Source organism: Mustela nivalis (assembly GCF_964662115.1).
Source record: "Mustela nivalis genome assembly, chromosome: 3".
Classification (NCBI taxonomy): domain Eukaryota; kingdom Metazoa; phylum Chordata; class Mammalia; order Carnivora; family Mustelidae; genus Mustela; species Mustela nivalis.
This window is the reverse complement of record NC_139022.1, coordinates 9,021,363-9,044,355: the sequence shown is the minus strand read 5'-3', so window position 1 is coordinate 9,044,355 and position 22,993 is coordinate 9,021,363. Positions and strand designations below refer to the sequence as shown.

The 22,993-nt window shown below is 59.0% G+C and overlaps 1 pseudogene across 1 annotated transcript in view; it reads right to left on the bottom strand.

Moving 5' to 3' along the window:
- Window positions 1–553: 553 nt before the first annotated feature.
- Window positions 554–22,993, bottom strand: part of LOC309861891 (thyroid peroxidase-like) — a 57,259-nt pseudogene continuing 34,819 nt past the window's right edge. Inside the window, exons 6-19 of the transcript in view lie at window positions 21,064–21,193; window positions 19,170–19,370; window positions 17,941–18,450; window positions 14,551–14,812; window positions 13,798–13,967; window positions 12,718–12,955; window positions 12,058–12,267; window positions 11,188–11,355; window positions 8,186–8,317; window positions 7,715–7,814; window positions 1,962–2,123; window positions 1,431–1,545; window positions 1,190–1,332; window positions 554–710 (exon numbers count right to left, since the gene is read on the bottom strand). The product of the transcript in view is annotated as a thyroid peroxidase-like (transcript). The remainder of the gene's footprint in view (window positions 711–1,189; window positions 1,333–1,430; window positions 1,546–1,961; window positions 2,124–7,714; window positions 7,815–8,185; window positions 8,318–11,187; window positions 11,356–12,057; window positions 12,268–12,717; window positions 12,956–13,797; window positions 13,968–14,550; window positions 14,813–17,940; window positions 18,451–19,169; window positions 19,371–21,063; window positions 21,194–22,993) is intronic.

The window sequence follows — 22,993 nt, the reverse complement described above, 5'->3', positions numbered from 1 at the left end:
ACACCGAGTCGTACATATTTGCTCTGCTGGGTAGGTAAAATCGTATCCGATTCGCACTTCACGCTACGCAGTACGTGGCCTCCGTGGGGCCAGCCAGTCCCCGGGCAGACGCTGTCCTCAGGACAGCTGGACCCCACCTCTCAGAGCACGCTGCCTTGGCCAGAAGCCACTACAAGGTGAACTTCAAATAAAAAGGGGAAGATGTACTTTGTTGTGAAAGAACACTTTACATGATGTTTTGGTAAGTCCTTTATTTCTCTTTCTGACAGTTTTTGTTATTGTCCCCCGGTGTCGCCTCCGCCGCCTCCCCTAACAAAGCAGGTCCAGGAAGCAGCTGCCTTGCCCTGGGCGTTGTCCTGCGCGCAACCTGGCCTGCAGGGAGCAGGAGTGGGTTGTGTTTCCTGCTGTGCCCAGCAGGGGGTGCTGTAAGCCAAGGAAAACGGGACATTGCCAGGACCTGCTGCCGGCCTTTGTCCTAAAGGAGAGAGGTCTAAGCAGGGGTTGTGCCCCACCCAAGCCCTGGGCTCCTGTTGGGGCGCTCAGGAGGTGAGGCTCACGCGATGGGCATGCCCAGTGAGGTGGGCCTGGCTCCCACCACATGATCCAGTCTGATGGCCCCAAACAGCTCCCGCACCATCAGGGGGTCCAGCTTTGGTGGAGATGCAGGGGCGGTTGGCTCCTGGTAGACGGGCAGGTGGATGGGCAAAGAGCTGTGGGGATGGCATTGCCAGCCCTCCTTAGGACGCAGAGCAGTTCCCAGCTCGCACCCAGGACTCAGCTGCTCTGCTGCGAAATAAAGGGGCCCCACAAAGTGACCTTGGGCGGGACATCTGGGGCTAATGTCGCGTGAGGCTGATTATTCCCAGAAGGCCGCCAGTTTTCACAGTCACCCTCTTGGGAATAGCCAAGGAGGAAGGGAAATGAGCCAGGGACAGTGACACAGGGGCCTGGGAAGGGAGTGGACGGATCCCTGCATACTCAGTCCAAGTGCTTCGATCACAAAAAAACTGTCGCTAATCCTGACAGCGCATCCCCCAGAACTGTGCCGGCAAAGTTACCAATACCCCAAACAATCTGACTGCACGAGAGTGAAGATTCCCTATAAGTGACAAGAGGGGAGCACATAAGGCCCAGCTCAGGGTCCCTGGGGTCGTGGCCTGTCGATACTTAATTATCCTGGGACCCTCACGATCCAGGACAGTCCCTTTTGGCTTCCTGGTTGTTCATCAGGAGCTTATGAGGCGACACTAAGCACATGGGCACCACGGCACGAAAGACCAGCTCCCAGAGCAGACAGCTCAGGGACTCGCAAATATTGCCCGCGTCCTGGCCCTGATGCCGGTGGAAGTTAGAGCGGCCGCAGAGGTAGATGGGCCTTCAGGGCTCTCTCCATTCCCATCTTTCCTCCGGAAATCCCATGGAGTCCGAACCCGGGATGCCTTGTGTCCCAGGCCCAGAAGCACGCGCTCCGTGGTGTTTTTGGGCTCCGAGGGGGACGTGGGCTCCTCGTGGTGAGGGGACCAGTGGGCTTTCCCCAGGGAGCCTCTGGCAGCAGTTTAATCGCTGTGACTGTCATACTGACAGCAGTAAGATCTGGGTCTCCAGCTCCTGCGCGAAGCAGCATTGTGGGCAGGTCACAAGCAGTGGGACTTGTGTCACAGACATTCCCGTTTCCTCCGCCACGTCCTCCCTCCTGGCATGTCAGGAAGAGCTGCCCCGGCCTGAGCAGGTCTCTGTCACTAACTGCGCTCCATATTCTGGGGCAGGGCAGGCTTTCCATCTCCCATCTTCCCATCTCCCAGAGGGGCTGGCAGGGACGGACCACCTGGGCAGGGGACTCAGCCGGCCACTCGGTCATTTGTGTAGAAAACTAGGGCCATGATGATCACTGCTTTGTGGGAGTTCACAGCCCCTTGATGCCGCTGAGGCCAGAAACCCTCAGAGGGGTGTCAGGCTGTTACCTGGGGGTGTGCCAGGTGTCCAGAGTGGGGCCTGGCAGTCCCCTTGGGGTGACACAGATCTGAAGAGCCAAACTCCTCCCACTGCTGCCTGTAGGAAGGGCCGCTGGGGGGACGCAGTCAGCAGAGAAAGCTGCCCGCAAGGAGGACTGCCAGTAGGAGACACTGCCAGGAAGAGACACCTCCAGGAGGGGATGTAGCAGGGAGGGGCACAGGTGTGGAGTGTCCATGGCTCAGAGGAGGCTGAGATGCAGGATGCAGGGAAGGGGGTGGGTGGGCAGGAAACAGGGAGGAAGGAGAAGGAGCGGCGACAGGACCCTGGGGAAGACAGCCCTGAGTACAGGGAAGATGGCGTGTCCCGGCATGTTGGATGGGACGGAGTGGCTTGTGAGCGTGTGGACGCTTGTGGAGGCCACCCCGGGAGGAGTGGGTCAGGTGGGTGCGCACAGCCTGTGGCCACATGGCCTAGAGTTTCCTCGCCTGTGCCAGGTCATGATTTGAGCAGGTGCTAAGTCAGCCTCGATTTGGGAAATGGCCTCAGTGGTGATTTTGGAAACTCAGAACTGCTGTCATGGAGTGACCTGGGTCAAGGTATCCTGCTTGGTGTCCGACAACGGGCAGGGCCGCCATCGTCCACCCTGTCACCTGCCCGTGAAAACGAGCGTGAAGGACACGTGACTCTGGCTTGGGGAGCACTGCATGCTTTATTCAGGATGGACACGCCAGGATCGAGGTTGTTTCCAGAGTGAACCTCCTCCCCCTTGTCGTGTGGGAAGGGGGTTCCCATACCAAGAAGCACCATCCACTCCCAGGAATCAGCCCGTGGCTGCCCTGTCACACCTGGCTTCTGAGCGTGTCACTGCAGTTCCTACTGGCAGGGAAGGATTTGGCATCCGCAGGCTGGGTCCTGCGGGAGAGAACTGGCTCTGAGCATGTGGACAGACCAGGCACCCGCCAGGGCCCCAGGGCCTCAGTCAGCTACTTGGGGGCCCAGGGACAAGCGGGGTCCCAGGGTGCCTGGAAGGGTCCTTGTGTGTGCATTCCAACAGGGCGTTTCGGTTCCCTGCTTCAGGATGGACGCAGGTCCTGCTCTGTGGCGGGATGCGTTGGGGGCAGGGCCAACCAGCTATGAGTGTCCCAGGGCCAGACAGGCGTGCGCACGCCCGACTTCAGTGTCACCCGTCCTGTGGTCATGCACACAAAGTAAAAATAGCCACACACGAGTCTAGACCCATTGTCTCCACACTACTTGGAATGACTCCATTTTTTAATAAAAAGTGTTTTCTAGAAGTCAACATTTCCTTTCATTTCTAGCTGTCGTGTTCGGCTGAGACTTGGGGTGACATGGAGGCAAGCACCTACCATGGGGTCAGTTCTGACCCAGTTTGCACAAACGGGAAGCATCATCCCGGCTCCCACCCCGGCTTACTCATTCTAGTATGTCTGCCCTCTCTAAACAAAGTAGGTTACACTTTTCATAAGTCATCCTCCTGGAAGAACGCAGCTTGCACAAGCCGTGATTGCACAGCAAGTGTGTGCAGAGAGGGACCGGACCGGCGTGGGCAGCCACGCAGGGTCAGGGGACCAGGGTCTCCGTGATGGCTTCCTGGTCTGAATGGGAACGTGGAAGAGTGGGGACCCTGTGCCCACCCAGGCGTGCACCCACCTGCCCTATGCCCCGAGTGGCGGCAGCAGGCTGTGATGCGTTTGTGTCCCGGCGAGTGCCAAGGTTGGCAGGTTCCTCTTCCACCTGAGCCTGCAATGCACATGGAGGCTTTCCAGCTGGCGTGTGCCCTGCGGACAAGCACACACCTGCTGACGGAGGTCATGACTCAGGCGAATGCCCTGGGCCCATCACACACATTGTCATGCTGTCACTGTGACTGGAGGGGGTACTGGGACCCCGGGCACCTCCTGATCCATCCAGGGAGGAGCACAGGGCCACTGTTAGCTGGAAGACAGCACCAGGTGCGGCGCGGCCTGCACCGTTCTCTGTCGGCTGAGGGGTGTCAGGAGGCTGCGCAGCCTGTCCCGTGCCAGGAGCCCCGGCTGCAGCCCGCGAACACCCTGCCCAGAGACAGCCCCAGCCCCAGTCCTGCCGAATTTGTATGATCCCACTTCTGATTTGTGCAGGTGGGTTCGGAAAATCACTGTCCCCAGGAGGAGAAGCTGAACTGGGGGCAGGCCCCCGTGCCCACTTTCTGTGTTCTGTTTTCCAGGCAACTGCACGCATGTGGCATCTGGATGCAGATTTCCTGAGCCAGGACCGTCTGGGAAGCATGCTGTGCTCCTCTCCGGCTGGAGCCAGTCCTGGCTGAAGCTCTCCCTTGTCAGACCCTCCCAAAGCTGGGAGCCCCCAGGGTGAGAACAGCACCCTCAGGGTGACCAGCAGCACCAGAGGCATCACAGGGAAGTCAGGAAATGTGACGGGAGGAATGGATGTGGACGGGACACACTGGGACCCCCAGGCGCACTGAAAGCCACATGCAGAGGGGACGAGCCAGTGACACATGTCTGCATGGAAAAGAAGAAAGACTTCGGCTAAACCATGTAACTTGGCAGCCATGGGAGCAGGAGCGCGGAGCAGCAGAGCCCGAGCTGTGGAGGGAAGGACGGGGACACCAGAGCAGAGGTGACTCAGGGGTGCGGCTCGACCTCACCCCCGCCTCCACCCCCACCCAGCTCTCTGTGGGGTCGGAGCCCCATGGGAGCGGAAGTGGGCGCATCCTCCACAGAGCCAGGACAGTGGGCCGGGCACGTGGCACCATCCTCCTGAGCTTTGGATGAAGCCACACAGCCTCGTGGTGAAGGGCTGGGAGGGAAGCAGGTGTCCCAATGCCAGGGCGTTTGTGGATTGTGGACACAGAGTCCCTGGTGTGGACACAGCGGGCCAAGGGGCCAGGGGGAGCCCCACCCGCAGGCTGTCCAGCGAGAGCTCCCACAAAGGACAGTCCATCGGGGTGGCCACCAAGGCCAGGGCCCCTCCCTCTGCACCCTGACCCCTTCCAATTCCTGAGGACAAATTCCTTCCCTTACCAAGCTTCCCTCTCCCTGGGAGGACCACAACCAGGAGGCTTCAGGCTCTTGACCAAATTCACGACCAAAGGCCTTCTGTTGTGGGGAGGGGAGCGGATACCGGGCAGGGCGCATCGGGGCACTTCTGGGCGTGGCTGTAGGTTCGCCTCCCCGAGGGCTTAGGTGCTGTCTGTCTGTCCCCACAGAGGCTGTGGACCAGCAAGTCAGTGTCCACCTGTCTGTGCCGCTCTGAGCATCTCTGCGGCCAGACGGCTCTGCTCTCTGCCAGGATGGGTGACCAGTGACCCAGCCAAGCTTTGGGGTGGGTATGAAGGCTCCAGAGTCCACACTCCAGGGCAGTGGACACTGTCTTCCCAAGTGCCCATTTGATGGACAGCTGTCCGTCTTAACAAGAACCCCTTTTCCTTGTGTGGGCCCTGAGGCATCTTTGTATCATGGTACGGTGGCCGAGGTCTGACAGAGACGGTACGTGAACTTAAGTCATGGTGATGTTGGATTTTCACAGTGTGGATGTTCAGTCCACAGGATCGCAGCTCCCAGCCCCTCCGCCGGTGTGTGCCCATGGCCTGGCTCATTTTCACCGAGCAGCGGGTGGCTGGCTACAGCTTTCAGTTACTGCCCATGTCGGAGCTTCTAAGACCAGACGGTCCATAAAACAGGCTCCTTCCTGCCGCCAGCCCTGCCAAAAACTAGAGACACTGCTCAGCAGTTGATCTGATGGCCAGCAGTCGGCAGGGCTGCCCTGAAGATGATGTTGCTGCTGACAAATCAGTGGTTTGTTGGTATGACAGCCTGACGGTCTCGGCTATGACAGTGATGGTCTAGACGGTCATGGTCCTGATGGTGATAGTCCTGACAATCCTGACAGTGATGGTCCTGACAGTCCAGATGGTGATAACCTGATGGTCCTGACAGTGACTGTCCTGATGGTCCAGATGGTGAGGTCCTGACAGTGATGGTCTTAATGGTCCTGATGGTGATAGTCCTGACAGTCCTGACAGTGATGGCCCTGACAGTGTAATCACACTCGGTGCCAAAGCAACCTGGGAGGAAGCCAGGGGCGCAGAGGCTAAGTCCAGGTCCCAGACCCGACAGAGCCTGGGTCTTGATGTTGCTGTAGCTCTTCCCAGCACAGGCAAGTGACACCTTCCACCAGCAGATGCCCCAGCACTGCTGTATGCGATTCTTGGGGCACCAGTAACACCGTGCCACGGCCCCACGGGCTTGGCCACAGAAATCTGTTCTCTCCTCTTCCTGCAGTGTGGACGTGTGGGGTCAAAATGTTGGCAGGGCTACTACTTCTGAGGTTTTGGGAGATTTGCTGGGGACTCTTGGCTGGTAGACATGTTCCCCCGGTCTCTGCCCGGATCTTCACCCAGCCTTTGGTCTGTGTGTGTCCCTGTCTGTCCGTATTCCCCCTTCCAGTGAGAACAGCAGTCCTGTTGGACCGGGGACACCTACTCTGACACAACCTCATCTCAACTCATTATGTCCCCAACGACACTGTTTCCAAATACGGCCCCATTCCAGGGTCCCAGAGGCCGGGTCTCCAACATGTGAATTTGGGGGATGTATTTCAGCCCATAACAAAGATCTCATGTGATCAAAGGGAGAGTTTAATGACATCACGGCTGGATTCACCAAGCTCGTGAGACACACGGCTGTCGCGCGTTCCCCTTAGCTGGTAGATTGAAGGAATTCCCGTCTGAACTGTGGTGTTCATTGGTTCTGCCAGAAATCACGAGTCTGTTAAAAGTGTGTCACTTAAATACCATTTACCTGGCAGAGGTAAACCCACGTGTCAGGTGAAGAAGTGGGGGCAGGGTGGTCTTGGAGTTTAAAGGAAGTGGGTGTTGGCTTTACTCCTGCGACGGGACGCCTGGGCAGGAGGAGCACAGCCATCCCGTCCCAGAGCTGCTGCTCCCAGGGGCTTGGAGAGGGGCCAGGCTGCAGCTGGCTGTGCTTGGGGACACCTCAGAACGTGATGGTGACCTCCTGGTGGTAACAGATGACCACCAGGGCTCTGGGTTTGCATGCAGCAACCTTGCTGCTGCAGAAGGGTGGGGGATGGGGCCGTGGGGAGGACTCCGCTGAACTCTGTGGCGTGTCCCAGTAGACACAGGGTGGTGGGGTGTGGGCTGACCCTGGGCAGATGGGACCAGCAGTGGTGTCTTGCAGTTTATGCCACTGGGAAGGCTGAGCAAGACTCCGAGCTCGAGTCCTCGGAGCTGCTGGTCAGGAAGCAGGAGGACAGGTGCAGACCCACGTCCCGAAGAGACACCCAGATCCTCTCTGAAGGCCCCACCATGTGGCCAGTTTTGACGTAAAGGTCCAGCTTTACGTCAATCCAAGTTCCCTATTTGCAGGAGTCTGCGCCGGGGGCGGGGCCGTTGATGAGCCGGTTTTATCCCAGGGGGACCTTTACTCTCCGAGACATCTGGGCACAATTTCGGCTCCCAACGGGAGCATCCCCAGCAACGTGCTGCCACTGCCAAGCCCACGCCCCAAGTCTCCATCCATGGGCCGCGGACGCCCTGAGGTGTTCGGGCTCTCCCACCTTCACAGTTGTAGGCATAAGAGCCATAAATCGGAGCTTTGTACAAAGTTGCTCTGGGGCTGCAGGGGTTTGGGGCACCGAGCGTCTGCACTGGCTTCTGGAACACACCAGCCTTGCCACAGGGAAGGAGACAGCTTTTGCCAGCTTAGAGGGGAGGACTTACCACCTGCAAACCCCCGTCCAGGTGAGACCTGCCAGGCCACCAACCAGCAGGGCGCCAAAGGCGATGGAGACCCAGGAAGCCTTCAGGAGCCTCCCAGAGTCTGGGGAGGGGGAGGAGGTTAGCGAGCTCCCTGCCGAGGGCTGTGGTCAGTGTGCCCCGAGAGCCCCGGGCCAGCCTGGTCCCAAGGGGCTTGCCTCTGCCCACGACTACCCAGGGAAGCCATTTCTCAGATAAACTCTCATGGATGTGAGAGGTCAGGAGAGCTGCCGGAAAGCACAGCCCAAGCCCAGCTGCACATGGTGGTCGTGAAACATGCGTGGTCCCGTCACTCCCAACTACGCATGACGGTGGCGGGACATGCGTGGCCACGGGCATAATGCCGCTGGGAGGATGACCCTGCTGCCATCAGTAAGGCGTATGGCCAACCTGCCCTCCCCTCCCACGGAGGTCGCAGGAGGAGGGAGCTCTTACCTACGCACATCGCCCCGTCCTCCACCAGCATGTAGGGGTCTGTGCACTCACAGCTGAAGCCACCTTTGGTGTTCCTGCACCAGGCTGATGGGTGGCAGGGAGAGGCTGTCACGTTTTCACACTCGTTGACATCTGCACAGACCACATGAAGGTCAGGCCATATCCCTGTCCTCCCTGTCCCCTGCTGCAGCCCTTACCCTGGGGGCTCCTGTCCACTCCCTGCTCCATGGGCAAGAGAATCAAGAACCCCCAGTATCGTGGCAGCCATGTCTCCCTTGGGCCACATCCGTCGCTGAGCACCCACTTTCTTGCCGCCAGTGGGTACCCTCTGAGGTCAGCTTGGCAGACAGCCACGCTGTGACCATGCTGCATGGTGTGGCCGTGATCCTGTGGGGACACCCACCCGCACTGAAGCTGGTCCCGTCCCACCCAGTCTGCTGCTCATGTTCTTTCAAGCTTTGTGCCAAGTGCTCCTACATGAGCGGAGGTGACTGGGACATGGGCAGGTTGTGTCGTGGGGCCATCGGCAGCTCATGGTGAGCTGGGCACACTGGGCGGCTGGGTCTTGTTCCATGTGGGCCCAGAGCCTCGCCAGGAGACATCTTCCCCCTCGAGTGGGATGTGGCCTGTGTGGGACAGGGGTGAGTGGGAGGGGGGTGGCCAGGGCAGGGCTGGGTCTGTGCGTCCATGTGGACTCTTCCAACTGGACGGCTCACCCTCAGAGGGCGTGTGAGGCCTTGGGCCACGACCCCACGACCCTTGACCCTGGCCCAGAGAAGAGCACAGGCTGCCCAGGTGGAGTTGGAGCTGAGGCTCCCAGGACCAGTGAGGCAGTGCCCATGGGTGGGCAACTGCTGGTGAGGAAGGGGTGCTGCCCTCACGTCTCCTTCTGCCTGAAACCTGGGACCCCTCACTGGATTCCTGAGGCCTGTTTCCTGGTGACTCACTGAGTCCGTTTTCCTTTAGATAAAACATTTCTTTTCTGGCTAATTCCAGGAAACACAGGAGGTCTTAGTGTCAATAGACGCTGTATTTTACAGATCCCTGGGCACGTGTTGAATGACACGACCATCACACCCTCTTGGGCCATCCTGTGTCTGAGAAATGATGCGGAGTCACAGAGGCCGTGGGTTTGGGAGGCAGACTGGGAAGCTGCTGAGGCGGCCCAGGCCAGGCATGTGGAGTCACAGACCGGGTCACAGCCAGCGGGGAATGAGGCCCAGCGAGAGGGGGTCGGCCTTCCCAAGCCTTCCCAGGCCCAACCTGCCCAACCAGGTCTTGGTCGCGGTGCAGGTCCTGACTTGGGCGTGCTAGGGAACCCAGAGCTGCTTCTCTGTTGCCAGAACCCCTATAAGCCAGGAACCGTGCCCACGTGGAGGGCTGCACCCTGGCCATCCACCAGCATCACCCCGTCACCCCCAGGAGCAGCCATCAGGCTCAGGAGGCTCACAGCTAGTGGTCAGTATGAGCCAGACACGTGCCGGGCACCTGGTCATTTGCGGCCCACTTGGTGGGGGGAGTGGTTGTTGGTTTGCGGGGTAAGGAAGAGGAATGGAATGATGGGTTAGCTGAGAAGGGATGTGAGGAATCGAGCTCTGGGGTCACGAATACTGAGAACAGCCCAAATCAACATGTCGAATGTGTTTAGGCAAAAAGGGTGTGAGGCACATGGCATGTGGGGTCCTGTGGTGAATTTTCTGGAAGGCGAATCTGCAAGAGCTCTCTGGGTGGTCTCCCTGTCCTCATGGCTGACAAGGCGCGGGGTGCTGGCCAGCCCAGCTGCTCATGGCCTGCTGGTGCAAATCTGGGTGCAAAGGTTTCCCTGTGTGGTCGTGTGTTTGGCACCACGTCCCCGGCCCTGGCAGGCTCTGACCCTGCTGTTTCTGGGCCATTGGCTACCATTGGGGCACTCCCTGGACCCAGTTCTGCAGCTGGAGACCCGGGCCACCGCAAGATGCTTCCACGAGCCTGGCAGGTTCACGGGACTCGCCCTCGCAGGCCTGGGGCTCACAGTCTCTGTCCACCTTCCTGCAGGACTGAGCCAGAAACAGGGAACGTGGCCACCCTCCCAGGACAGAACAGTCCAGACACCGAAACCAAGACACGGTTCTTGTTCTGGAGGAGAAACTGCCTGTCGGAATCGTTTGTAACTGGGCATGTTGCGATGTTCGTGCAGCTGTTAGCAACACCCGTCCCCAGACAGTCGTCATCGTCCTCCATGGACGCTCCGGCGTGAGCTTGTCTCTCCCCCTTGTGCCCAGCTGCACGCGGCTCCGCACCGGATACCAGGTACTGCCAACCGACAGCCGGGGCCATGGCCGTGGCCCGTGGGCCTGCGAGTTGGGTGTGCTTCCAGCTCCCAGCACACTTCCCTGGCCTCCACCTCCTGCCCACTCTTGGGGTCACGCATTCTTGTCCTGGGTCCTACCTGTGGGGGTGCCGGCCCCTCTTACCAGGAACCCCGACTTCAGGGTCTGGCGCTCAGAGGGCCCCTGGGGGATGTCCCTCTGCCCGCTTCTCTGGAGGAGTGACTTAGGGTCCCTGGCCCGTCACCTGAGTGCCCCCCGCCCCCGACACCATTCTAACCAGCAGAATGGGGCACAGGGCCCCCGGGGCGGACCCTGGAGGCTCCCACTCATGCTCGTGCCAGCCGCATGGCCACACTCAGACACATGTGGGGCCCGTCCGAGCGGAAGCCCTTCTCTTGGGCCTCATCGGAGGAGGCGGCTCTGGAAGCTCTTCCCATGGGTCACTAACACGTCCCCTTCCCGCTGGCATCCCCGATGGCCGCGCTGGGACGTGACTGTCTCGGTGCTTTATCTGGCACGAGGCCTGTGGGGCTCATTGGCCTGGGTGGATGCCGTGTTCGGAGCCAGCACGGCTCGGCGGAAGAGGGCGACACCCGCCGGCCCCTTCTCCCGACGACACTCATTCTACTTCCTGTTTGCAAACCGAAGATCTGGGGGCAAGTCAGTAAAGCCGGCGACTGAGGAGCCACTGACCTCGGCACAAGGGCGGCCGGAGCAGGCCACGGGGGACGCAGGCCACCTTCTCCTGGCCTTGCAACTGGAACCCATGGCGGCAGGAGAACACGAGTATGTGCCATCCGGTCTCGCCGCAGAGCGTGACGTCCCCGTTGTCCACGCTGTCAGGGAGGCCATACATGTCACCTGTACCAGATGGCAACAGACCCAGCGGCGTTCACTCCCAGTCCCCTCCCTGTCTCCGTGGCCTCCAGCCACAGGGACCCCATGTCCCACAGATCTGTCCAGGCTGTGCATGATGGGCGGCAGCGGTCATAGGGGGGAGCCTCCCCCTCCACGTCAGTCCCTGCCTTGAGCCAACCCCTCCAGGCGCCATCCTCACCCAACACAGTGCTCGGCGCCACCCGTCTTCCTCCTGCTCCTAACCCTCAGGGCCTTCACCCCTTCACCCCTCACCGACTCATCTCCTCACCCCCTCACTCCTTCACCCCTCACTTCCCTCACCTGCTCGTCACTCCCACCCTCTCACCCCTTTTAAACCCACCACCCCCTCCCCTCACCTCCCCAACTCCCTCACTTCCTTCACCTTGCCCACTTTCTTGCCTCCCCCCCACTTCCAGCCAGGGCCATCTTTCCTGCAGTCTAGTGGGCACACAGCTTCTTGGCACTGGGTGTGTCTCTGCGGACAGCATCACGGAGGCCCGGCGGAAGCCCTGTGCCCCGACACCCACGTGCTCTCCACACACCTGCCCGCCCTGACTTGGGGGTCCCCGCTGCGGCGCAGATGTGGGGCAGCTCACCTCCCACTTTGGGCATGCCTTGTGGCACATGACACTCTTGAAAACGACCCACATGCTACAACCTAATCTAAAAAGTGCTTCACATAACCTTGAGGAAGGGGCTCCCTCCACACGTTCAGGTTCAGACCCGGAATGTTCTCGCATGCCTCATAGTCCTATGGGAATCTTCCGGTTCAGAAGGCATCAGCAGGCATGCTGGGGAGGCCCGTGTTATCACAGAGGACCCAGGACAGGGAATGTCTCACCAGCTCACGCTGCTGGGCCTCGGTGAAACACCCCACTGCTCTCCCACCAGAACATGCACAGGAGAGGAGAGCCCGCGGCTGAGGGCGCCTCCCGTTGGGTCAGACAGCATGTCCTGTGCTGTCCTCTGTGTCCGAGTGCTCCCAGACCCCTCCCTCCTGACCCACTGGGCCGGAAATGAGGGCGTGGCTTCCTGACTCCCTCGGGGGCCTTCGCAGGACAGTGGTCAGGCCATGCTGACAGAAGGACAGCAAACCCGCCCCCGCTCGGACGCTGTCCCTGGGCCTAGGTTTCCTTCCTCGGTTAGCGCCCCCTACCCGACTTAGCAGACCCATGAAAGAACATACAGAGGGGCTTTCCGGGCGTCACCACGTGATGGCTGCAAAGACGCAAGACCCGGTCTCACATCCCCACAGAGACAGCCGGGCTGTGTGAGGGCCCACGACAGCTGTGCTGGGGCCTGCACAGGCTGGGGGCTGCAGACATGCCCAGCTGAGGCACCTACCGGTCTCCGTTCCTCAGGGCCTTCATCTGTCTCCCAATGAGGCATACGAACAGCAGACCCATGCGCACCTGGGGGAGGAAGGTCTCAGCCAGGCCCCCCAGCCAGACATTGATGTTGTCGGGGTGCCCATACAGGTCCATTATCTGGCCCACAATGCTGGCTTTGGTGAGGGCAGTGCGCAGGTCGGCCCGTGTCTGCAGTCTGGGCAGGCCGCAGAATTCCCTCCATGCACTGTAGCCTGCAGAAACCACCCCACTACCTCGTGCCCAGCAGAAGGGAACAGGCCGGAATGTTCCAGCATCATGGTTGGGGTCTTACTGGAGAGCTTGCTCACTGACACAGAAGGAAGACACCGTATTGTGCAGTGGTCAGGATTCGACCTCCTGGGGCTTTGAGGGGGAGGCCAGAGCAGCACGTGTCCTGACAGATCACCTTGCTCCCCAGGTGGGTCCATGAAAGGCCCATGTGCGGGTGTGCCTTGACCTGGAGCAGTGCCCCAGGCGACAGGCAAGTCTGCACTCGTGGACCAGCCGGCAGGGGGCCTTGCATGGCTAGCAGAGTGGACCAGACAGCTGAACCACAGTGGCCCCAGGAGGAAAGGCCACGGGGGCAGGACATGAGGGTCAGCCTCTGTGAGAGGTGCGGAGCGTTGGGACAGATGGAGGGGATAGGGTTAGAGTGGGCACAGCAAGTGGGAGGAGGAGTGGGGACTGGCCTGAGAAGAAGGCTCCCACTCCCAGAGGAGCCAAGGGATGGGACCACTGGTGAGAGACCACCTGGAGGCAGTCGGAGGAATGTACCGGTCTGGGGGCGGTGAGAGGGGCAGACGGGTGGGACAGCGGGCCTTCTAACTTCCCAGTATGCACCAGGCCAGAACACAGCCTCTCCTGTTCGGGAACTGCTCCCACCCCACCCCATGGTCCCTGTCCTCCAAGCAACACTGATCAGACTCCCTGTGGATGGACCAGAGCTCTGGAAGGTGGCCGGGGATCGGAGACACCGCTTCCGATAGAAGAGGCTCCGAGGGGCCGCCCCACAGCCCAGGCGGGAAGGGAGCAGGGAGGAGTGGGGCGGACGTACCTGGCAGGCCGTGGTCCTGGCCCCGCTGCAGGTTGATGGATGCCAGGTCCAGCCCACCCGAGCTGCCCAGCACAAACAGCCTCTCCGTCTACTCCTCATTCATCAGCTGCTCCAGCATTTGCTGCTTGGCTGGTCTCGCCAGGAGGCCCCTCACGAGAGGGTCCAAATCCCTTGGAAAACACCAGGGACGAGAGGCGGTCATCCCATGAGTCCTGGTGGAACTCTGCTTGTTCTGAAAGGAAAACCCTTCAAGATCACGAATGTAAGGTCACGACTTCACTTTACGTGAGTCTGAGGATTTCTGAGTGCTGCTGGTGTTCTGCCGTGGGAGTGGGTGAGTACCTGTCTGGGTTCCCAGGACTGACCAGCAGGCGCAGGGGCAGGCCTCAGGTCCGAAGGGAACCCAGAGAAGGAGCACGATAGTCCTGAAGCTTCCATGTTGTTTCCCGCAGTGGACAACTGCAGGAGACAGAAGCTGGAGTCTAACAGGCAGGGGACGCTGAACAGAGGGGGGTCGGTTGGGGCACCTGCTCCCTCACCTCTAAGGACCAGCCTGCTCCACAGGATCCTTTATGGAGAAGCCCACCTCTCGGTTCCCTCCCACACTGATCACATGAGTCTTTTATCATGACTGTCTGGCCTCTGGGTACCCCAGAGCAACAACGGGGTGGCCCAGGGCCATGATAAGCAAGGTCGGGGGCATGGTCCAGGGAAGCCACAGGAGGGAGGCAAAGCCCTGGCGTGAAGGGAAACGCACCTTCCTTGAGGAGCCTCCAGGGACTGAAGAATGTGTCCTGCAGCTGCAGCAGGGGAGGCCCGGGGGCTCCTGGAAGTGGGCGTCCAGCCGCCTCACCAGGGGGTGCATGGTGGTGTGGCCAAAGCAGAAGGTAGCCGTGGAAAACACATTGGACACGGTGGGGTCCACGGCAGGGTCGTAGCCCTCATAAGGGCCTACATGCTTCTGGAAGGCCTCGGGGCGCAGGATTTTGGGAACATAATCCTGCATGGTGATGATCTATGGAGAGAGGAAAACAGGAGAGCTTCTGAGCAGGGAGACTGGCAGCAGGGCCACGTTCCGGACTTGGGCCACGTCCAGCGACAGGGAAGGACTTTCTGCTGCACATCCGCTGGGGCCAGAGTTGTCCCGGGAAGGACAGGCCGTCCAGGTCAGGGAACAGGTGAATAGGTGAATGGATCCCAAGAGCATCCTCACAGCTCTGAGACTTATGGGGCTTGGAGGGCATGTCAGCAACAACCCCCAAACACCCCCAGGGCAGGGCAGGGCACGTAAAACCTGGGGTGCACCACATAGGACTGGCTGCCATGCTTCACCCCTCCCCCAACCTCCTCACCCCTTCACCATGGGCATCAGCAATGCCTGAGCTCAGGAGTCAGGGATCTGGGTGCTTCAAGGAGCCTGAGCCGTGGAGGCCCAGGTCCCAACCCATGAGTTCCAAGCTCCCCCCACACCGACTCTGTGGCTGTGTGACCCTGGTGCGTGGGGAGCTGGGTGGCCTCTCTAATCTGGCTTACTTTTCTGGAAAAGCCTTTTTCATGGAGTTTTTGTGAGAGTAGAAAACATACACGGTTTTCTCTCTTGGGTCTGTTGTGTGGTCTCCGTATGGCAGATGGATTTGTTACCCCGTGGGTCCGTGCGTGCTGAGGACCCTCCCCAGAAGCTGTGCAGAAATGCCCCCCATTGAAGGGCATCCGCCCTTCACCTGGTTCTGGAAGAAAGTCACTTTGGGATCCTGAGCTACTCCTTCTTCCCTGACACGCGTCTGCTAGCTCGTGAGCTCACCACAACAGACAGGAAGGAAAGGGGCTGGCGGGGGTCTCACAGGAGCCCAGACTGGGCCTGGGTTTTGTGAACAAGGCCTTGTCCTGGTTTGGTCTCAGCCTGGAAGATACAGCGTGCTCTTTAAAGGGACAGGACAGGTGTGACCCACAGGCCGTAGGAGCATCTTTCATGACATGAGGACCCCGCGGTCCACTGATGGGATCGGCTCTCTGTCGTCTTCCCGCCCTGCGCTAGGGCCTCCGAGTGACTTCTCAGAAAGGTGCTGGTCCATTTGTTCTGGTCCTGGGGAGTTCTGCAAGCCAGAAGCTGGCCCTTCGAGGGACAGGGATGGGGCTGTGGCCTCCTGGGAGGCTGCTCGAGTCTGAGGCCCCCAGGGGCACAGCTGTGGGCGTGCTGGGTCTCTGATTCTGGGGCCCATGACTCCAGGGAGCCCCATCAGTGACAACAAGGCCACCCACCCTCATCCTGTGGTTTCCATTAGGTGCCCCCCGCAGGGTCAGGGACAAGGGTTCTGCTGGGAGGTTTACCAGTCATTCTCTTTCCTGTAAAAATCAGCATCAGATTCTTCCAGGATTAAAGGGATTTGGGTAAATAAGTGTCGTCCGATGAGGTAAAAGCCCATAGGAACAGTTCTGTCGAGAACATAAAGGTCTTTGCTTGTAGCTTCTCCATGCAGCAGGCAAGCTGCTCCTTCTCCAGTTGCTGGAAGAAAGCTCCCACCTGCACCCTCAGAACAGATCCCTTCCGAGTGGGACATGTTTTCTGATTTGCACTTCACAGGCGTGCAGCGGGGAGCAGCCGTGGAGCCAGCAGAACAGTGGACGCAAAGAGCCCCGGGCTGCCACAGAGCCCGCTTTCAGCTCCGGGGTCTGGAGGCTGGTCCATTGTTCCTTGTCTGATGGGTCATCCCAGAGCCGGTTCAGGGATGAGTGAGAAGCACCTGGGCCACTGATGGGTAAGGAGTAGGGACGACTTAGTCACGCAGAACCCGGCCCTCAGCCCAGACTCCAGACGTGTCCACAGCCTTCCCTGCATGGAAGCTCAGTGTGGCCCTTGCTGCCCAGTGTGGTTAGGGCTCCACTTCTGCTTCTTGTCCCCACAAGGGAAATGGCCTTCCTCTTCCTCGCCAGGAATACGAGACAGCTTTAAATTCCAGTGGAAGAGATTCTAATGACCTCTGCTTCCCTCTCCCCTTCTTTAAAGCTTGACTTAGGGTCCCCCCAGGGGGCATAGGGCCCATTGTCCTGACCCACAGGGGCACCAGTGGAGATAGAGACCCTGGGGACATGCCCATATAGGGCTGTCTGTCCGGAGCAGGGGGGACCCGGGGGAATGAGCTGCTGAAGTTGGGGTAGCACTCCAACTTGGTGGGGAGCACCATGGGGCTCTGTTGGACAGATTGGGGCTGTTGTGGGACTTTGTGGGTCAGGAGGCAGAAGGCTTGCCTCTGCTTTGGGTGCGGGGTGGGGTGGGGGATGGGGGCTAAGGCCAGGCCACGTGTCCCTGGGCCTGGCTGCTCAGAGCTGAGGCAGCAGCCATGGGACCGGGCATGCTCTTTGTCTTCTGACCTGCAGATGTTTCTTTCAGCGACATGAGGCTTTCCAGGACAGGAGAGATCCAGACCACAGAAGCAGGAAAGATGGACGGCTTTGTGAGAACCCCTTTGATGCAGCCCACCTCCCGGCAAGGGTTTATCAACGCTAAACACAGCCTCTTGTCATTTTGGTGTTTCTGAGATATTTGCAAAAAACACTGAAGAGAAACTATTGACTGAAAAAACACTCCAGGGAATCTGAAAGTGAACAGTAAAGCTGAGAAATGTGGCCTGGTCCTGGTGCGTAAGGACTGGGCTGCACACACACCCTCGGCACACACTCCCGAGTGTCCACTGTGCACGGTCTGGTCCAGCAGCCGGAGCATAGTGCGAGGTTGGACAGCATGTGCCCACGGAGCCCTTATTCAGGGGAGGGGCATGGGCATGACCCAGCCGAGCATGCTGCCATCAGGGGGACACAGCCTGGGGGACCCCACGTTGGGGGAGAGGAAAGAGCCCCCAACCAGGAACCCTGGGTTCCACCTTGTTGGAGTTTGGAGCAGGTCTGACAAGCTGTCTGAGACAAGAACAGGTTTCCCGCCCCACTGCTCTACTGAACCCCGTTTGCATGTCCGTGTGGTTCCCCTATTCCTGCTTCACTGGCTCTGCGTGTGCTCGCCTGGGACATGAGGTTGTGACCCGCAGGGGTGCATCCAGACTGTGGCCCCCCCGCCCTGTCTGCGTGCTGGGATCCCTCGCTCTGTTCCAACCCTACCCCCATGACCCCAGCGCCCCCAGGCCCTCACACCTGGTGCAGGGCACCCACTACCTGCACGCCTCCTGGTAGGCTGTGTGGGTGCTCCAGTGTGCGTTTAGAGCCTTGAGCGCCGAGGCCCACCTGTTGTGCTCGCGCAGCCACAGCATGTGCAGGGCCATCAGAGCGGACACCTCTCTGGCTTGGCTGTCCCCCCACCAGGAAGCAGGGCGTGGCAGCCGTCCCACAGGGGCCGGGCTCAGGCATGCAGGTGGTGGGCCGCACGAAGGGCAGGTAGGCACTGCGGGTGTCCAGATGGCACGTGTTGGCCTGGAGCAGCCCCTCGGGGCTCGTCCAGTTGTGCAGCTATTTCTCCAAGGCTGGGGATCTGCCGTACACCGTGGACGCATCCAGGAAAGACGTCAGCCCGTTCACCTGCTGTGGCGGGTTGGCCGAGCTCAGGTGCCTGAAGAAGGCGCCTTGCATCCCGGTGCCACAGGTGGCAGAGGACCAGTACAATGGCAAACAGGAGCCACCAGTGCTCCCCGAGGCATTGCTGGGCAGCTGCGGGAAAGGGGAGATGCCGTCACGGCCTCAGCAGGCACAGGGGAAGCTCTAGGTTGGCCACAGTCATCGGCCTGGGGGTCACTCTCTGACCCGTCTACTCCTGTTCCTGCCCTCAGTCCTAGCCTGCCACGGGCTCCTGCCGGGGTCAGTGTGGTGAGAGGAGAAATGAGAACCGTATTTAGAGAGACCTGTTCTTCAGGACACGCCATGGACACTGCCCTCTAGCTCTGCAGCCCAACAGGCAGACACAGGGGCACCATGGCTCACGTCTGGAGGCACGCTTCACTTCGCTATTTGTGTCAGCATGAAAACAGCAAAGCTTGAAACTTAAATGCTTGTGAGCAAGCAAATGGCTTAATGCGTTACCGTGCACACTTTAGAAGTCGAAAGTCTGTCCACTTAACAATATGGTGCGATGTTGGCTAATTACAACAGGTTCTGAATGACACACACAGCAGGGCCCATCAGCTGTAAGGGTCAGAGCATGCACACCCGTGCACACCCGTGCACACACACACATGCGCGCAAGCATGCGTGCACACATGCACAAGGACAATTTCTGGACAAATGCACAAGATACTCCTAACAGGTGTTACCTCCCCGCCCCCCGCACAGGATGAATGGGGATGTGGACCTTCCCTTACACTCCCCTGCTTGATTTCTAGAATGACATCTGTTACTTTCATAGTGAATAGTCACACAGTTTAAAATTCTACCTGTATGGGAAAACATGGGTTTTGGTTTTCACACATAAGCTGGCAGTCAGCTCCTTCCCCAAACGCAGCTTTGCTGGTGCTCTGGGGGGTGAACACAATGTCAATGTATTGTCCCCACACCACAAGGACGTTGGAGTACTGCTCATCCTCAGTGACGGCCTTGTTGGGGACCTAAATGACTTGTCTTGTCACCTCCCGGACCTGTGAGAGAGACCAGTGTGTCATGTGGGATGGGTATCTGCAGAGAAGGAGGAAACAGGGGAGACTGCAGGTCCGGGTGCCCGCTCACGGACAAGGAGCCATCAGTGTGATAAGGGCCATGACCCAGAGGGTGGGGCCAGGGCTGTGAGGCTGTTCTCAGGCCTCCACAGGTTTGCAGATGTGATTAGTGTCGGGACCTTGACACAGGGGCTCTTCTGAAGTTTCAAGTGGGTGCAATGCAATCACATGGTTCCTAAAATCTGAGAGCCTCTCCTGCCTGTCATCAGAGGGGATATGGACCTGGGGGCCCGGGAAGAGGATCCCCCACAGCCTCACCCATGCCTGGCAGCAGCCCAGTGAGCCCCACCTCTCCTCCAGAACTGGACAGTGGTGACGTGGAGTAGTTTGTGCAGGAGCAGAGCAGCCCACATTAACAATGTCTGAGCACCAGCCATTGCAAATAGCCACGTGATTCTGGGAAACACAGGTTTACAGAATCCTTGTCCCTTCACGCTGAGCCTAGAGAGCCTTGGGGCATCAGGCAGGATGGGGAAGGTGTTACTACATCTGTTAGGGACAGTCAAACGGAGGCCGAGAGTGTCCTGCAGAAAGGGACATGGACGAGTGCAGCCGGGGGGCCTGTGCCCTCTCCCAGGGCTCAGCCACCAGCTCCAACGCTGCTCCCAGCTTGAGGGGCACCGGTCGTCCTGCTCGGCGGCCATCCGCGAGAAAGGCCCAGGGAAGCTGATCGCCTCAGATGTCATTTAGAAATCAAACAGGGGGTTGTAGGTGAAAGGTCCACATCCCCATTCGTCCTGTGTGGGGGCGGGGAGGTAACACCTGTGAGGAGTATCTTGTGCATTTGTCCAGAAATTGTCCTCATGTGTGTGCACGAGGTAGGGGTCTAGGGACAGAGTACTGGTCCCCGAGCGTGTTCACACCGAACAGACTGTCACTATCGTGTTTCTGGAGAATTCCACTGTCATATATAGTTTAAGACCAGGCAGACTGATTTATTCACGAAAGCAAATAGGCAAATTGAGGGCAAAATATCCACTTTTTAGCCAAATTGATCAGTAGCCTGTATGAGTTTTCTTAGCAAGTAATTTGCCTCCAGGCATAAAGCAGCAACCATCATTTTGCATAAATAAGTGAATTACTTAACTTTTAAGTATCTTTGGTTAGACCTCCTCCTCTGCCTTTGATATAAAGAACTTATATCAAAACGCCAAAATAAGGGGCGCCTGGGTGCCTCAGTGATCAGGCAACCGAGCCTTGGTTTCGGCTTAGGCCATGGTCTCAGTGTTGTGATGTGAAAGGCCACGCTGGGCTCCAGGACCAGCGGGGAGTGTGCGTGGGATCCTCTCCCTCTACTCTTCCCCCCCCAAATGAGTAAATCTTTAACAAAAACAAACCCCCAAATACCGAAATGACTGTGAAGAGCCAAGAGTCAGCTGAGCCTTAATCTAAGTCTGCCTTGTCCCCGTCACTGCTGGTGATGCTCATCTCTCCACCCCTCAGCCCCCGAGGTGGAAAGCGGGGCACAAAGCCGCCAGGCACAGGCCTGTGGGGACAGAGAGCACGGGGCTCTGAGCCCACTGCCCGGAGCGTGGGCACAGCTGCGGGCGTTCTGCCGGGTGGGGGTGGTCTGACAGCGTAGCAGGGACCAGGTCCGGGGTTGGGGGACACCTACTTGGGGCAGCGGGAAGCCGCTGTACAGGAGGTGGGAGTTCCACCCCCAGGGCTCACTGATGCCGTCTTCGTAGGCCTGCGGCAGCCATCTTACCAGCGCCTTGTTGGATGCTCCCCACCGGGGGTGGTCTCTGAGGAAACAGACGTGAGACTTTCAAGTGCAAGAGCCTACATTTGGGAAAAAATAGAATGGGAATATCAGTTTAAAGAGCAAAAAGAAATGAGAATCCTCTGTTGGGGATTTTTTTTTTTTAACGGATAATTTAGGCATAAAATCCTGACGATGTCTGTGTTCCCTTGACATTTGTGTGCCGCGTCCATGTGGGCGCCGGCTGTGGGATGTCTGCGCAGTTGCTGCAGGGTCTTCGCAAAGTGCATGAGGCCAGCTTGGAGGCTTTCTGGAGACAAGCGCCCGAGTTGGAAAAGGTCAGGTCTAGACTCTCCAGCAAGCCCCCACATACCCCTAGTGTTGACACTTGGAACATCTAAGTTGCAAAATCCAAGAGTTTTGTGATAGGCCACATGACTTTGTGAAGTTTTTGGAGTGTTCAGAAATATAAACGTTTAAAGATCCATTGCTTTGTTTTGACACGGTATCAATAGGATGGGGGACGTTGCTGACGTGGCCCAGTCCTCCACTAGTGTGGCTGGTTGAGAAGCTCTGCCTGGGCGTGAAAGGCACCAGGAGCTGCCAAGACCGTGGTCACACTCACAACATGTCCACACATCGGAGGGTGAGACGCCACGTGGCATCGGGCAGATGGAACAGACACATTGCTCCTAGCAGGGCTACAGGCTCTGGACACGGTGAAACGCAGTCACTCATGTCGCCGCTGCCCCGGCCAGCAGCCCTGGGGGACTTGCCAGTGGAGACGGGGTGGGGACATGGGAGCATCTGCAGGGCCATGGGGGGGTGGACAATCCTGTCATCAATCCTTCTTGGAGCTCCTGCACACCAGCCTGTCCCCATTTGTGGAATGACGCTGGACCGCAACTCATCTCATTAGTGGCAGGAAGTCAGCATGGGGAGACTGCATGCTATCCCCAATAGTCAGATTTGTTACAGTCGGTTTAAGTCGTGGAAATTCCACTGCTTGGGGGAGGTGCAAATTTACTCCATTAAAAATAATGAAATATTCCTACAACTGCTTAGGCCATGATTTTTCTGCTGACTGACTTGCATTTCAGTAGCTTATAGGCTGTCCCGAGAGCCCAGGGGCTCACTGGTCTTTGTGGACACCAGGAAAGGTTGTGCAGTCGGCCTGCCTGGTGGGAGTCCTGGAGGGAGAGTGACCAGTGCTGGGGCTGGTGTTTGGTGCCATTGGGGGGCCTGTGCACAGCCTCCCCATGAAGCACCTGGTGCACTGTCATGTTGGAAGATCCTCGGCCCAACATTTAGGTCCTCACAATCTGTCCATTGGGTTCTTGGCTGCAGGGAGGACATGGTCAGGAGCTGACGGGGAGAGCGGATGGAAGCCTTTCTGGACAAGAGGTCACTGGGACACAGCCATCTCTGCTGTGATGTTCGGAAGCACGGGCTCTCCTCTCTGAGGCTCCAGCACCCAGATGCTGAGAGAGGCAGGCCCAACGTCCAGTCTGAGGGGAGTGTGGATGGACAACCACAGTGGAGGTTGAGTGGCTCCCATGGGTGTCCTCCTGGCTGCAGACGGGTGTGGGCATGTGGGGGCTGTGTGTGGGGTCTGCTCGAGGAGCCACGGCATCACTGAGAATGAGCTTGGAGCCCCGTGGTAGCACATCCTTCCCACACCCATCCACAGGAGGTCCCCACATGGCCCCAGGGCTGGGGGCTGCACCTGCTGGCAGTGGGGCTGGGGACCGCTTGCAGACCCGCACGGTCCCCACGTGGCCCCAGGACCTGGTGTGGCTCCTACCGTGCACGATGTCCCATCTGCTGACTGGAAGTGTGAGGA